The 14,410-nt window shown below is 38.7% G+C and overlaps 1 protein-coding gene across 2 annotated transcripts in view; it reads left to right on the plus strand.

Annotated features, from left to right (window-relative positions):
• The window catches only part of NKAIN3 (sodium/potassium transporting ATPase interacting 3), a 333,648-nt gene that overhangs the window by 243,975 nt on the left and 75,263 nt on the right, over positions 1-14,410 (plus strand). The window lies entirely within an intron of this gene.

Consider the following 14,410-nt stretch of genomic DNA (forward strand, 5'->3'; position numbering starts at 1 on the left):
TCTCTCTCTCTGCCGGTTTACTTCGTCAACTCCCACGCCTGTCTGCCCTGCTGGGCACCCCCCCCTTCTCCTTCACGCCGGGCCACTATCACAGCCGCCACAGGCACCGGCTCTGTCTCTCTCTCCCTCGCAGGGGGGGTGGGGGAATGGAGGATGGCTGCCCGAAGCCCTTGCAATGTTCTCCTCTACCCTTGGGCCCAGGCCTGACTTACCTCTCTCTCTGGCCACATGGCTCCCCTCCCCCCCTGCCCAGCCAAAGGAGCTGGGCAGGGGGGTCTACTCACTCTCAAGCGGGACTCCAAGAGGAAGTTCTCCTGGGAGATCACAGCTTTTAACTCCTGTGTTCTCAGAGGCGTATCTTACCCTCAGTGGACAAACCAGGTGCCAATATTAAATCTGAACACTGATTGGATTGCCTACACCATCACAAAAAACTTCATTTCCTTTCAAACTACGACATTTTCTTCCCAGACTCAGCTATGGATTAATCCTTGAAAAAGGTCAGAAAAATATTAGGAATTAAAGTATGTGTTCATATTTAGTCATCTTATTTTTTCTCTCCTTGAACTCTGAATTAGCAGAACACTCTACCTCAATTGTCCAGATTTGTTGCAACACCAGTCAAAAAATGCAATTACAAGAATTCGTATAAAAGCCTACAGTGCAGGGAAGTGCTGGAACTCGATGAGTTGATTTGGGAGCAACAACCCAGTCTTGGCCAGTTTTTCCTCTTGGCTGGCTGCTTTTGCTTGTGATTAACAGGTTGTTTGGCATGAGCTGTTTGTGATCTCTTAGAAGTGGTAGCTCTTTCTCTTCATAGCTGTGGGTAGTGCAGTGCAACTGGCTGCACATGGGATTGATGACCCCAGATATCCAGACCTGGTTTGAGACCATAAATGCTCGTGGCTCATGGTCCTCACTATGGCCACCAGGGCCTGTTAGACAGCGGGAGTAGAGGTGCAGTCTGCAGTCCACACCTGCTAGATAGGTGAGCTACCCGCTCTGAGCAGCCAGAAGGGATACATATTTATGGTCTGTTCTGTATTTCAAGCTGTTTTACTAACAATCTGGTTTATACTACCACTTGCAAAGTAAAAGGCATTTGTGGAATATATCTCACTGGTTAATTTAAAATTATTTTAAAAATTATTTTTAAATACAGCTGGTTGTTGATCACAGGAAGTTTCTTGTGCACTTATCAGTGCAGTACAGTTCTTTCAAATGGCAGGAATAGAAATATTTATATTAGAATATTAGAATAAACACAATTAATATATACAAAATAAAAAATATTAAATTTAAAAATACAGAAACTCTGTAATAATTATAAATTGAAAGATGTAACTGGCCTTCCCTTTCTTAAGAACTGACTGATTGCTGTGCTGGATTAAATAAAAATTCAAAATTTTAATTAAATTGAAAATTTTAAATGTGCCAGGAACTTAAAAGGCATGACTGTGAATTACATAGTTTCCTGTTTCAGACAGTGCTTTGATTAATATAAACAATGCTAAAATTAAAATACTGTATGAAAAGTAAGGTTTTCCTCCAGTTTTACTATCTTGCTACACCATCCGTGACATGTTATGATTAACATACCATGAATCTGTACTTCAGTTTCCATTCTGAATTGTAATTTAGGCTTGTTTAATGTACTGTGCCACAATACAGAAGTCACCACCTGGATTATCTAATAATTTGCAGTTTTCTTCCGTTTTCTGACTACTACTGGCTTAAGGAAGTTCCCATCCATTTTGGATGCATAGCTTCTTTTCCTAATTGGAGTACCAATTTCAGTTGTTGGTTAAAAGGTCATTTAGGTTGTCTTTTCAAAGGACTGGGGAACTGTATGTAGATCATGAGATCATTCTTTTTACTTTTTCCTGGCAGCTAGACCCAAAAGTAGACTAGTCCTTTTTGGACCTTACAACCTACTAAATTTTCATAACATTTTTATGTAGCAATAGGAGTGTAACAAACCATTTTACAGTATAAAAAAAGCTCATTGGCATAACAAATTATTTTATCATGCTAAGCTTTGTCCAAATGACTGGGAATACATACACTTCCATTTGGTAGGGAGTTAGAGCCTCTGAAAGAAGAAGCACCTCTGAAGGATAAGTATTGGATACCTGTCGAGATATATAACTCACCAGCAGCATTTTTGAAAGGTGACTTTTTATTTTTATTTTTTTAACTCGTATAAAGAGTTTTATATGCAGAGAGTGCTGCAGCTGCAACTACATTAAACCTCACTTCAGGAAATAGGCTTAACAGCTATTTATTTAATTTTAACCCAGTGAAGCTATTTTTATATCTGCTTTATAGTTGTTTCTATAAATATATTTTTATTAGTAAAACAGTAACTTTGTGTCTCATCTGGATTCTACATGCCTGTTTAAGTAATTGGTAGTTGAAGATGTTAAACATTTCTTTAAATTGAGGGAGAATCAAGAGAAGTATGAGAGAATGGGATGCAATTAATAGTAAAGAATAATTACAGTTAAATTTTGTGTTTAAAATCTATATTTATTTGATGTAGGGCATAATATATATATTATTTTGATAAATAAATTCTTCTGCACAACACCTTTAAAATGCAAGGCAGATCATCATTACAGAAACCTCAATTTTCAGGGAACAAATTAGTAATACAGTCAAAATGGTGACAGCTTAGCATCTTTGAGAAAGACACTTCATGCAATTTTTGTTGTTATTTGAAAATAGATAATGCACACTGAGAGTATTAAATGCCAGTACACACTGGCTTTAATAGCCTGAATATTAAAAAGTTCTCCAGGTTATTGCAGAGAGATTTGTATGAGACCCAGAGCCTAATATGACATTAACCCAGTGCAGCACGAAGCCCCAAGCCAGGGTTCACTGTGCTAACTCTGGAATTAGCAGCCACGTGACTTCATCAGTGCTGAAGAAGCAAAATTAATAAATTTTGGCAGAGCAGTGGGCTGACATAACTACATGCTTCTGGGCCAGGAGACGTTTCTTTCATTCAGTGCTGCGTTGGACAAGGTGAAGTTACCTTTCCTTCCATTCTCATCAAGGTTTAGTAGGATAACCTAAAATCTAGACCACTGAAGGATGGGGGATGCAAAGAAAGTGAAAACCCTAAGCCTAAAAATATGCAAGCTCTTTGGCATGTTGGTGCAAATTCAGGATACTTTGAAGGAAGCTTATGTTTACTTTGTTGATGTGCATCAGTTGCCTCTCATGAGTGTCAATTATTGTAACCCTCAGGCTGCCTGCTGGACCTACAGAGGAGGAACAGCCACAAAAAAACCCCAAACCCTCTCTTGCAGAGTCATGTATAAATTCAGACAAAGTTGTGATATAGGGAGATTAAAAATACTGAAATTTTTCCATAGTGAAGTAAAAAGCAGTGAGCATATCTGCCTAAGGTAAAGTCATCAGTGGTGTATAGCTTATCACATACACTGCCAAGCACTAAACATACATTAAAATAGAAAAATACATTACTTTCTACAGAATATGATGAAGTTCTAATATCAGAAATATAAGAAAAAGCACTCCTGGTAGCCAAATTTGGAATGGGATCCTGTGAGCAGAGTCACCATCTGCTAAAGTGTACATCCCAAAAAGATGCCTTCCTAGTGCTTCTTTCAGCTCATGAATTTATAAATGTTGAATGATTTCCTTAAGAGGCAACACACTTCTAAAGCAGCTTCAAGCAGTGTCTGAATGCTCAGTAAAATGTCTGTCACTAGTAGAAAAATTGCAACCTCTATATCAAAAAATCACACAGAAGGGTTGAGGTGGGAAGGGACCTCTGAAGGTCATCTGATCCAACCCCCTGACCCTTAGCTGGGTGCCCCTAGAGCAGCCTCCCCAGGACTGTGTCCAAACAGCTTCTGAATATCTCCAAGGAGAGAGACTCCACAATCTCCCTGAGCAACCTGTGCCTTGGCTTGATAACCCTCACACTGAAAAAGTGTTTTCTGGTGTTCAGAGGGAACCTCCTGTGTTTCAGTTTGTACCCATTGCTCCTGGTCCTGGCACTGGGCACCACTGAGAAGAGTCTCATCCTCATTACCCCCTCCATTCAAGACCTGGACCCAGGGCTGCAGGTGAGATCTCAGCAGTGCTGAGCAGAGGGGCAGGATCACCTCCCTTCATCTGCTGGCAGAAGTCTGCCCTATGCTGCCTAAGCTTTTGCTTCATTTTCTATAAAAATGGACACTACCTGCACAAAAGATTCATAATTATTGATATAAATTGATGCTAAAAACTTTTAAATATATGCTTGTTAGTATTCTTGGACTTGTCATCCATACATTTGCAGGGTTATCCTGATTTAATTAACCAGGTATGATGATTTCAAATATTTTGATATTTATTTTTACTACTACTACTATTATTATTAGGAAGAATAAGAATAAATCATTTGTGTCATAAAGATCATTGCATCCTCTTGTTTGTGAGGACTCTGTTCCTGTTACTTTTTCCTCACAGTTCTCTGATGTTCTTAATCTCTGTTCTTCTCTCCAGTTCACACAAGCATCACATCCATAGGGAAATGATAAGCAAGGATCTGACTTAATTTCTGAATATCTGTCACCAGTCAGTGCCTCATACTGACTCCATGCAATTGTCTTGCTTTGTGAATTATTTCTGCCCTGCCGTCTTCAAAGAATCTGCCAAATGTTGATTGTTTGACTTAAGAATTAATTATGACATTTGGTAGACCTAAGTGCTTTGTTTTTTTTTTCATCATCAGAGAAAAATAGAATTTAATTTTAAAAGATATTTAGCACAGCAGACATTAAAATGGAGGTTATGAGTCCTGTGTAAATAATTAATCAAGGGAAACACTGTAACTACTGAGCTATAGAGACTATGATCATGGTCAGTGCTGGAGTGGCTTAATGTATTCCAGGTCATTGACCAAGATTTTACTGACCCATAAATTTGAATGCTTTTTGGGTTTATTTGGATGGTTCTTCCTCTATCCCTGATGTTTCGATGATCTTCTCTATGCCTTTGGGAAAGCTCCAGGAATTGCTCCAAAAGAGGTTGCAAAGCAGCTTTTGCTCTTGCCTTCAGTCAGCCAGAGCTGCCTTTTGGTTCCTATTCATTTAAATATAACAAAAGGTTTGATGATATCAATATATAATGTGGCTCCTCTGGGGCATTTTCCCATTAGTTATGGCCCTGCTACTTTTATAATTGGACAGAAAAGAATGCAAGGAAGAATATAATGTATGGTGTTCCCCAAAGAAAATCCCTCTAGGGACTGACACCAGTGCTCAGACAGGTTCCTTGCTCTCATTCCATTTCCTTGAGTGACATGTGATTGATTCAGAAAGCCAGTCAATATTCACATGTGATAAAAAAGCGTGGGATAATTTTGAGTTAAGAGCTACAGGAATTACATGAGTAAAATATAGTTGCCCTCAAGGTATTACATATTTTCTTTAATTTTAGTTTGCAGCCTTTCCACATTTTTCATTTAGAAAACAGTTGTTCTTCTTCTTTTTCATAATAAACAATTGCAAGGTGGTGTGGAAATTAACTTTTTTCATTGTCTGCAGAGCTGAACTTCAGCATTTCTTCAGAAAAGGGTATGAAAGATATGCCTGTTCTTCATCACAACCATCATCATCATCATCATCATCATCATCATCATCATCATCATCATCATCATCATCATCATCATCATCATCACAACAACAATAAACCCAAAAATAGCCAGGAGCACTTGTCTCTTGGCCATGTGAATAGACAGTTAGGGTGAGCTGTTGGCTTCTCACAGATTTATTAGTAAGTTTAGTGAGATCCCCAGATTATTGAAAATCAGAATAGTTTTGTCAGCCTGGGCAATGTTACAGAGGCATTGTCAATCTCTGAAACAGACTGCAAAGAGGCTACAGAGGCTTGTGCAAATTTGGATTTACCTCCAATGCTTTGTTGTAGTTGTGTCATTGTGTCTGTATCACAATCTATGCCTTGTGTAATTCTTCCACTGTTTGTGATATTGGTTCAGGGATACATACAGCCCAATTCACCTTTGCCATTAACAAGCCTTCGGTGTTATGAATGTATAACCAAGAGAAAGAAAAATAGTGAGAGACTGTATCTGCACTAATATTCTAGAAAAGCCTTTATCCTTTCTTGCTAAATTTAGTTAGACATTATTTATAGTATATTTATATATAGTATTTTACTATCTACACATTACCATTATTCATGGTAATGTGTAGATAGTAAAATACACAAGTATATTTGTGTAATTACCAGTCTGGGTCAATAAACCAGCTGTGAGAGACAGGATCAAGATAAATTTTATGTTTTTTCATCTCAGTTGTCAATCCAGAGATGTCTGCTTTTTCAAGCAGCTCATTTAAAAGGAACTGAAAACCATAATATTATAGCTACTTGCATTTTCATTGGTTAACTATTATGATAAAGATTTGTCAAAAAATCTTGGCCAACTTCTGCACCAGAGCTGAGACTGAGGGAATAGCAGACAATAGTTCAAGCATTAGAAATATAGAGGTGCCCTCACCTTGACAGTTAATCTACAGTTAATTGTTCTACTTATTTTCTAGAACTCGATATAGAGCTGTTTGCCATTTTACACAACACAAAATTACTGTGCCAATTTCTGAATTGTCAAAAATGTTAGTGAAATTCTGTGCAGAAATTCTGAAATACTTTTGTTTACATAAAAGTATTTATAGTAAAAATATAACACTATTGTTTATTTTAATTTTTATGGAGCTCATTAATATTTCAGTGCAAATGATGCAGAAGAACTGGAAGTAAATGGGAGATTTGGGAAATAGTTGGTTACCCCCCTTCAACCTTTGCCCATAATTGCCCCACCCATGGCAGAAACATTGCCATAGAGTAAATGTCTGCAACTTAGTTACTGCAATTCTCAGATAGATACCTTCATTTTGATTAGTTTCCATCACTGAACTTCATTTCTGAAGTTAACCTGAACTAGCACTGAGCAGGGAACTGGAACAGCACAGTGCACATGGTGATCACCGATTCCAAAACAAGTGAGTACCTCTGCAAATAAGCCAGGAGAAGGAGATAAAGACAGGTTAAAGTGCCTCAGCAAACTTGTGTGCCTACATGCTATCTTTAGAGCTGAGCAGAATGCCGAATGTTGCACCAGGCATTTGGAAATTGTAAGAGAATAAAGTGAAAAGTGTAACAGAGATTGCCAATCTAAACATTTTTTAGGGAACACGTAAATCAAACCATTTTCATTAAGAAAAGTGAAAGCAGTATTTGCTTTGAACTTTAGGGATATTTTCTTAACTATATCATTTGAAGCCTTTAACTCTTTGATGAACTACTGGGACACCAAAGATCCTGGAAATTCTGAAAGCCAGAGCATATTGTTTCCTAAGATGTTTGTCTTCATGCCTCTCAGGACACTCACAAGCTTTCAGCTGCCTGTGGGAATCAGTGCATCATAGTTTACTTGGAAGGTGGAATAAAATTTGTATCTTTCTGCCAAGCTGCAATTCAGTGGAAAGAACTTGCTGCATCAGGTTTGCTCCAGCTGTAAGTTGATAAACCAACCAAGGAAATTATCTTCTTCTCTGGGCTAGGAGTTCACGTGGTGATTGACAGCTCTGGAGAGGCTTGACTTTGCTGGATTTTTTGGTTTGGTTTGGTTGTGTTGTTATGTTTTTTTAATTTCTGAAGAACACAGTTATCTAACTGATTTTTGCATGCAGATATGATTTGAAGTAAAGTTTTTTTGCTATTTTACTTATTCCTTAGCCTGCACATGTAGTGTAAAAGACACAGGCAAACCAGAGGTGAGCCTCCCACTGCTCTCACTGAGCCTAACAGCAATAAATGTGTGGTCTCTCCTGCTCAGCAGCACAATTCTTTCTGCATATTGTAGTTGATACCCATGTGCCCAGACTTTCTTATATGGGGGGAAAATATCCACTGATTAAAACCCATCTCTGTGTGAGCTTCCACTGACAGGACATTTTTCTTTTAATCATGTGGGTAAATCCACAGCCTGGCTCTTCCTCTGAAATTTGTTGCCTGAATGTGACTGGACTGCAGAAAGAATTCTTTTCTCTCAAATGCAGTCTCCAGTGATTTGCAATGCTCTCTGTTTTTTCCTAGAGAAATAAGAGATGCCAGGGGAAGGATTTCACTAAACAAGCAGTGAAGCAACCCATACTCCTCAAGATTTGAGGAAATTATTTGATTTTCACTGAGGAAGGAAATCAGGGTGCATGTGCACTCATGGAACTACTTGCTCTCTGTGCTTGTTTTGCATTGGACCCACCCACAGAAGTGATTTTTTTTTTTTCTGAGAGGAGCTGCTGAGGGCTTCTTCACCATATCAAGCATGGTCTCCTCCCTGTAATCCCACTTCTGTCTGCTGCCCTACAGTATCTAGCAGCATTTGATAACATTTAGCCAACATTGAACCCACCACATTAATTGGTGTATTTGCTAGGAAATCTCAAATTGGCAAACCAAAACCACTACACTCTCAGAACTACACACAGAAAGATAGATGAGGTTTTCTAGGAAAATAGACTTTGATACAGGAAGATTGCAGTGCAGAGTAAGTTTTAAAAGCCCTGTGCTCTGCAAATGTTGCCTTCATAGCTTTTGTAGCTATGTCTCCTTGCCCAAATTCTGTAATAAATCTGCTCATCTTGTGACCATTCTTTGTTTGCTATCTAGTATTGTGGAAACTGTTAAAAATGTAACTGTTTCCCTTTTATTCTTCAAAGCAGAGCAGAGAATCCCACCAGAAGTGTGAGGTCTAGCTCAGGATGTGCTTTCCCGTACTGCACCCATGTTGGTGACACATTTGACTACAGGGCATGGTGGACTTGTTAAGGAACTGTTCCATCCTTTGCCATAAATACTTATCTCCTCTCAGCTCTCCTGTGGAAGGTGCTGGGCATGGAAAGAGCCCAGTTCATGCAAAATCCTTGGACACATTGTGTAGGGAAAGGCACTGAGCGGCAGTAGTGATGCAGGCGTAGTTCTTCTGCTGCTTCTGAGCCTGCCAAAGGAGATGGCTGGCACAGCACTCCTCATTCACAGATTAGGTGTGTGAACAGCTCCATGGGGGAGGAAAGAAAGTGGGGAGGGATTATAGACAAGGTACCGAGGAGCAGAGTTTGGGTACCACTGCAATATACCAAGAGAGACTAATAAGAAGTTTCTACATGAGTGCAGTCAAGATGCACGTTGATAAAAACCTAAGAAATGATGCTTTACAATATTGCAGAAGTAAGAAACATAGAGTTACCTAGTGAATTTGCCTTTTTTTACATTCAAATTTTTCAGGGGTTGTCTACTTGCCTTTTAATACACTTTTATAGAACAAAAGAAGCAAGACTTGCCATAGAGAGAAAAGCAACAAACACAGATAAGGACGGGTTTTGTGAGGGTATGTCCAGGAATAAGTAACTATAAGGATTTTTGTGTACTCTGGAGGTTCAGAATAGGTAGTCACTGAGTGAAATGGATGCATGAGGTGTTTCTTTGCTGTGTTTTGTTTATGAGTTAAATAGGTAAGATTTTTAGAGGTCTTGAAAGGGAGACCTATGTCAATTACTTTCAGTATGTAAGTTTTTATGTGATATCAGTAACTATTGCTAAAGGACAGAATCATGTTAAAGTATAAGCCTGAGAAGCAAATTTCATTTCTTTTCACCCATGCAGAAGGCTTAAGTTGAAACAATCATCCCCAGGGAAGGAAAAGAATGATGAATAATGGTGTTGTTCCATAATGCTGATGTTAGTCTGAAAAAGGTGTGGTGAAAGACATCTGCTGGATCTGTCTGAATCTACAATATAAGTAAAGATTTTTCAAGACATCATTCTTAGTGATGTGAAACTTTCCCATTACCTCCTATGTAAATTAATGCTATGTAGATTAATTGATAATCATTGTGAATGACAGTAAAAAGTGATAGGTAATTAAACAGCCTATTAAAAGAACATGATCATTTCCATTTTTTCGCATGAGTTATTTAATTTATTTTTATCTTGTTACTTAACTTATAATGTACCTGATATCTTCACACACATACATGCATAATATAAAAACATTATATTTTAATGGTAAATTAAAATATAAAGATCAACACAGAAAACTAAAGTTACATCCTGGTCAATCATACCAGCTTGAGTGTTTATTCAAGTTATATGCTGATTCCCAGAGTCTGGGGGTCTTCAAAGAGTTTTCAAGAGTGAATTCTTGTGGGTGTGTGAAATATCCTCATCATTGCCTTGAGGTTTTTCTTACAAAGTTCATCTTCTTGGTATCTCTTACAACTAATGGTCAGAGATTGCCAAGTTCCCCTCCCTGGATACTGATTTTTACCTTGGCAAGCAGGAGTGAACTGGAAAGACCCAAGTGTTTCATTATTGCTTCTTCTCCCTTTCCTCTTCCTGGGACCCTGATTCTACCAGTAACCTCACATGAAGATGTGCTCCCCAAAACAGCCCAAAGAGGAGCTGAGTTTAGAACACAACTGGACTGCAAGCTTTGCACTTCCTTTACTCCTCCACTTTATTTTCTTATTTTCTTTACCACTTTTGCAGTGAGATCTGGCTTAACTATGAAGAGAGACCTATTTTCCTTCCCTGACATGGCTCTGTCAATGCTTCAGGCAGCTGAAGTCAATTTGCTACATGTTTTGTTATGGATGCAAATGACCAAGAGTGGGAGTGAGTTACAGAAATCCATGCTGTGCTGGGATTACCCACTACTGATCTCACACATAAGAGGCTATGCTAGAAGGTGCAGTTGCAATATTTTTGCTCTGGTGCTGGTTTCTCTCTTCTTTTGCATTTGCTTATTTTGTTTTTGCCTGAAAAGGGTCTTAGTCCTAATTAGCAATAACAGCTACCCCACCTAACTTACTTTAGAAAGCAACTTTAATGCTATTCCTTAAACTTTCAGATAGAGAAGAGGATTACTTCTTAAGAAAAAAAAAAAAAGCACACAAGTTTACTATGGTAATTTATTTCAGCTTCCCCAATAAACATACTTCAAAATTCCTTTTCCCACCCAAAATTCAGGACAGCATCTGGGACGATGTAGGTGTCATAACCATGGTCCCTACACATGGTCATTGGTTCTTAGGTTTTTGGAGTCATTGAATGGTTTGTGTTGGAAGGGACTTTGGAGGGCACCTAGCTCCCTCTGACCTGCCATAGGCAGGGAGGGGCACCTACCAAGTTCAGCACACATCCTAAGCTTCCCCTTTTTTGTGCAAGGCAGTGAGCTTGCTGCCTATGTTAGCAGAAGATGAACCATCAATGTGATTCTAGACCAAAACCAAACTATTAAAGAAAAGAAAACTATCTGTGCTGCATTTGTTATTTTTAGGGCATGCTCATTTGTGGGCTCAAACTGCAGCCTCATTTAAACACACTTCAGTCTTCAAAAATCATTCTTGTTATCTGGGCTGTCTTGTTCACTGGTCATGTGGACTGTATCAGCCTCATGCTACCAAGCTTTAACAAGTGGTACAATTTATCAATAGATAATCTGGGACAGGTCCTTAAAAGCAGAAAGTTTAATAGACATAATTTTAAAAATTAGTGATTATCTCTAGAAATATTCCTATTATAAGATTATTTTTGCCTTAGCTTTTTTATTTTCTTGTGCAAATCCTACATAGTGATGTAAAGATGATACTTTAATCAGGGCTTGTTATACCAGAGATTGTCTGCTTTTTTTAACCATGGAATTTTTTTCTAATGAAAGCTAGAATATTAATATAAAATTGTACTGATATGGTACAGTGTGCAATTATATTAATATTATCATATGATATATCATTAACAATAGTACTACTAATACTTTCCCTAATCTTATCTAATTCCAATATGCTTGAAGTCATTAGATACCAAGGAAAAAAGCACAAAAGACTTCAGAATATTTTTAATCTCCACATCTTTCCACTGGCAGCTAAAATGGATTATGAAAGTCCTAGAAAGAACGTTTTGCCATTCCCCTCCAATGCTCTGCTTTCTCCATCAGTCATACATACATTAGCAGGAAATCCTCGTGCTGACAACACACTCGGTGTGCATTGCAGAGTTTCTGTAGCCCTGTCTGGACTGATGAACCCAACAGGGCCAGAAATTGAGTTTGAGCATCACCCTCTGTTTTTCTCACTGTGTGTGCATATTACTGTCATGTTTTTCATGGGGTGGTAGAGTCCAGCTGAGTGCCCTCTCTCCTTTTGTCCAGAAGGATACTGTGATAGACAATATCAACACCTTCACTGACCATCAATGGTGGACACAGCACAGGTCAGGGATTGTGCCCAGGAGCCTGGGCACACGAGCCCACCCTGTTTTGTCTGTGTTGGGAGAGAGACAAGGAAAACATAGGTACTGAGATATGAGCCATGGCAGACACACTGTTTACCCTGAGGCAGCTGGGACTGTGTCTTGGCTCATTTTATTTACTCCTGCCATGTTGTCATGGGAAGCAAGAGTGCTGTGGAGTTTCTTTACTTGGTTTTTCTGTGATTCAGCATCACAAATGGGACATTTCTGTGGTGTTTGTGCAGTCCAAAAAGCTGTTAAGGGTTTGGGACTGTTTTGGTCTTTCTGATTCCTCTTCCCCTGTTTTCCACACTGCCTGTCTGGTTTTCATTGTCCACTATAAAGAGGCTTCATTGGCCAGTTGTGAGATTACAAACAGCCCCACATTAATGAGAATTCATACTTCACCACCAGGAATTCCTGAGGAAATGTACTCAATTTCACAGGAACACTACTGCCTGGTAACATGCCTGCAATTTCATACAAACTCTTCAGCTCCTTTATCAAACATGGGGGGATGTCCAATTTACTCTTGTAATAGAGTGTCTGAAAGAGTTAGGTGTTTGCTTTTGGTTTTAAGTCTTTCAGAAAATCTTCTTACTTTAATGATTTGTGGGTTTTGTCCACAGACAATGGATATGGGACTCCACAGGAGGTCTGTAAGCAAAAAGGATAAATAAGGTTGTATTCTCTTAGGTGCTTGCTTCTTCATGATCTGAAATTGGCAGATTCTCATACCTCCGGGCTAAGAATATTTTATAGTTACTGGTGTTTTCTCCTTTGGTCTGTTAGTTTCAGTCTAGAGGTACTGCTTGAAAATAGCTGATGTGGGATTTTTCTTTTACATAGGGGAATAATGCATTTTTATTAAAATATTGTAAACTAACACCACTAAAACACACCACCTTTTCCAGCGGAAATAATTACAATGTAATAAATGGAAATAAAGAATTCTAAAGCTGATGCAAGTGAAAAAAAATTCCCTAGGTGCTCATTGATAAAAAATTTATGTAGGAAACAATAAATAAAGAGAAGATTGTGTAGACTTTGCAGTTTCCAGGATTCTCATCTGTTCCTTAGCAATTTTGTTGAACCTACAGCACTCACTGCAATAGATAGTGTGACACTCAATTCTTTGTAGGGTTGTACAAAGGAAATGAAAAGAGTATTCCTTCTGGTAAAAAGGAGTGAATCTACACATTAGCTATGCAGGGTGCCAGATTTCATGAAAGACCAAAGGAGTATCATCATGATATATTTATTTCTAATTACAGATTTACCTGTTTATCAAGTCAAATGAGGAAATTATGTAATGCAGAAAAAAGGCTTTATTCACTTAAAGCTCTCCTAACTTGAATATCTTTTGCTGTTTGAAATGCTTTGAGTAGAAATGACATTGAAAAGTTCTTGATCTTTAAACCCTTCCAAACCAGCTCTTTTGCTTTCATATTAATATTCTTGACCTCTTTCTTGGGGTTGAAAGGCTTTCAGCAGTTGAGCTCTACCTTTTGGAGTCTCCTTTAGAGCCTGAACAGAGATTCAAAGACTTCCCAGTGGGAATGAAGAAGACTGCCAGATGAAGAGATGCTGGACTTCTCTGCTCCCTGTCATCTGGAAACGTTTTTTCATTGAATGAAGGCGTTTTACAATTGCAGCTATTTCTTTCCTCTTTGGAGAAAGTCACCTCAGGCACCACATCGTCCCACAAAGCCTGCAGACAGGTGATAGGAAACCTGGGGACAGACTGCCTGCTCTCCACCCCATTTTTCAGTCTCATGGATCAGAACAGGCAAAAATGTCCTGCAACTTGGAGTCTGACCTTGCTTTTGTTGACACCTGCGATGCGAGCTGATTGACAATGACTGTCTCATGCATCAGAAACAATTACCTTCCTCTGGCTGCTCCTGCTTCAACACCAACACCTGCTCCACAGATTAGAAGCCCCCTGATCTACAGAGGAAGAATTTTTGAGCATGGTGGAGATTGATGACTTCCACTCGGTGAGAAATTGATGCACTTCATCATGAAAAGTGAGGGAAAGACACAGTAAATAGAAACATCCTCAAATGAGTTGGAATCT

This window comes from Serinus canaria, chromosome 2 (assembly GCF_022539315.1).
Source record: "Serinus canaria isolate serCan28SL12 chromosome 2, serCan2020, whole genome shotgun sequence".
Classification (NCBI taxonomy): domain Eukaryota; kingdom Metazoa; phylum Chordata; class Aves; order Passeriformes; family Fringillidae; genus Serinus; species Serinus canaria.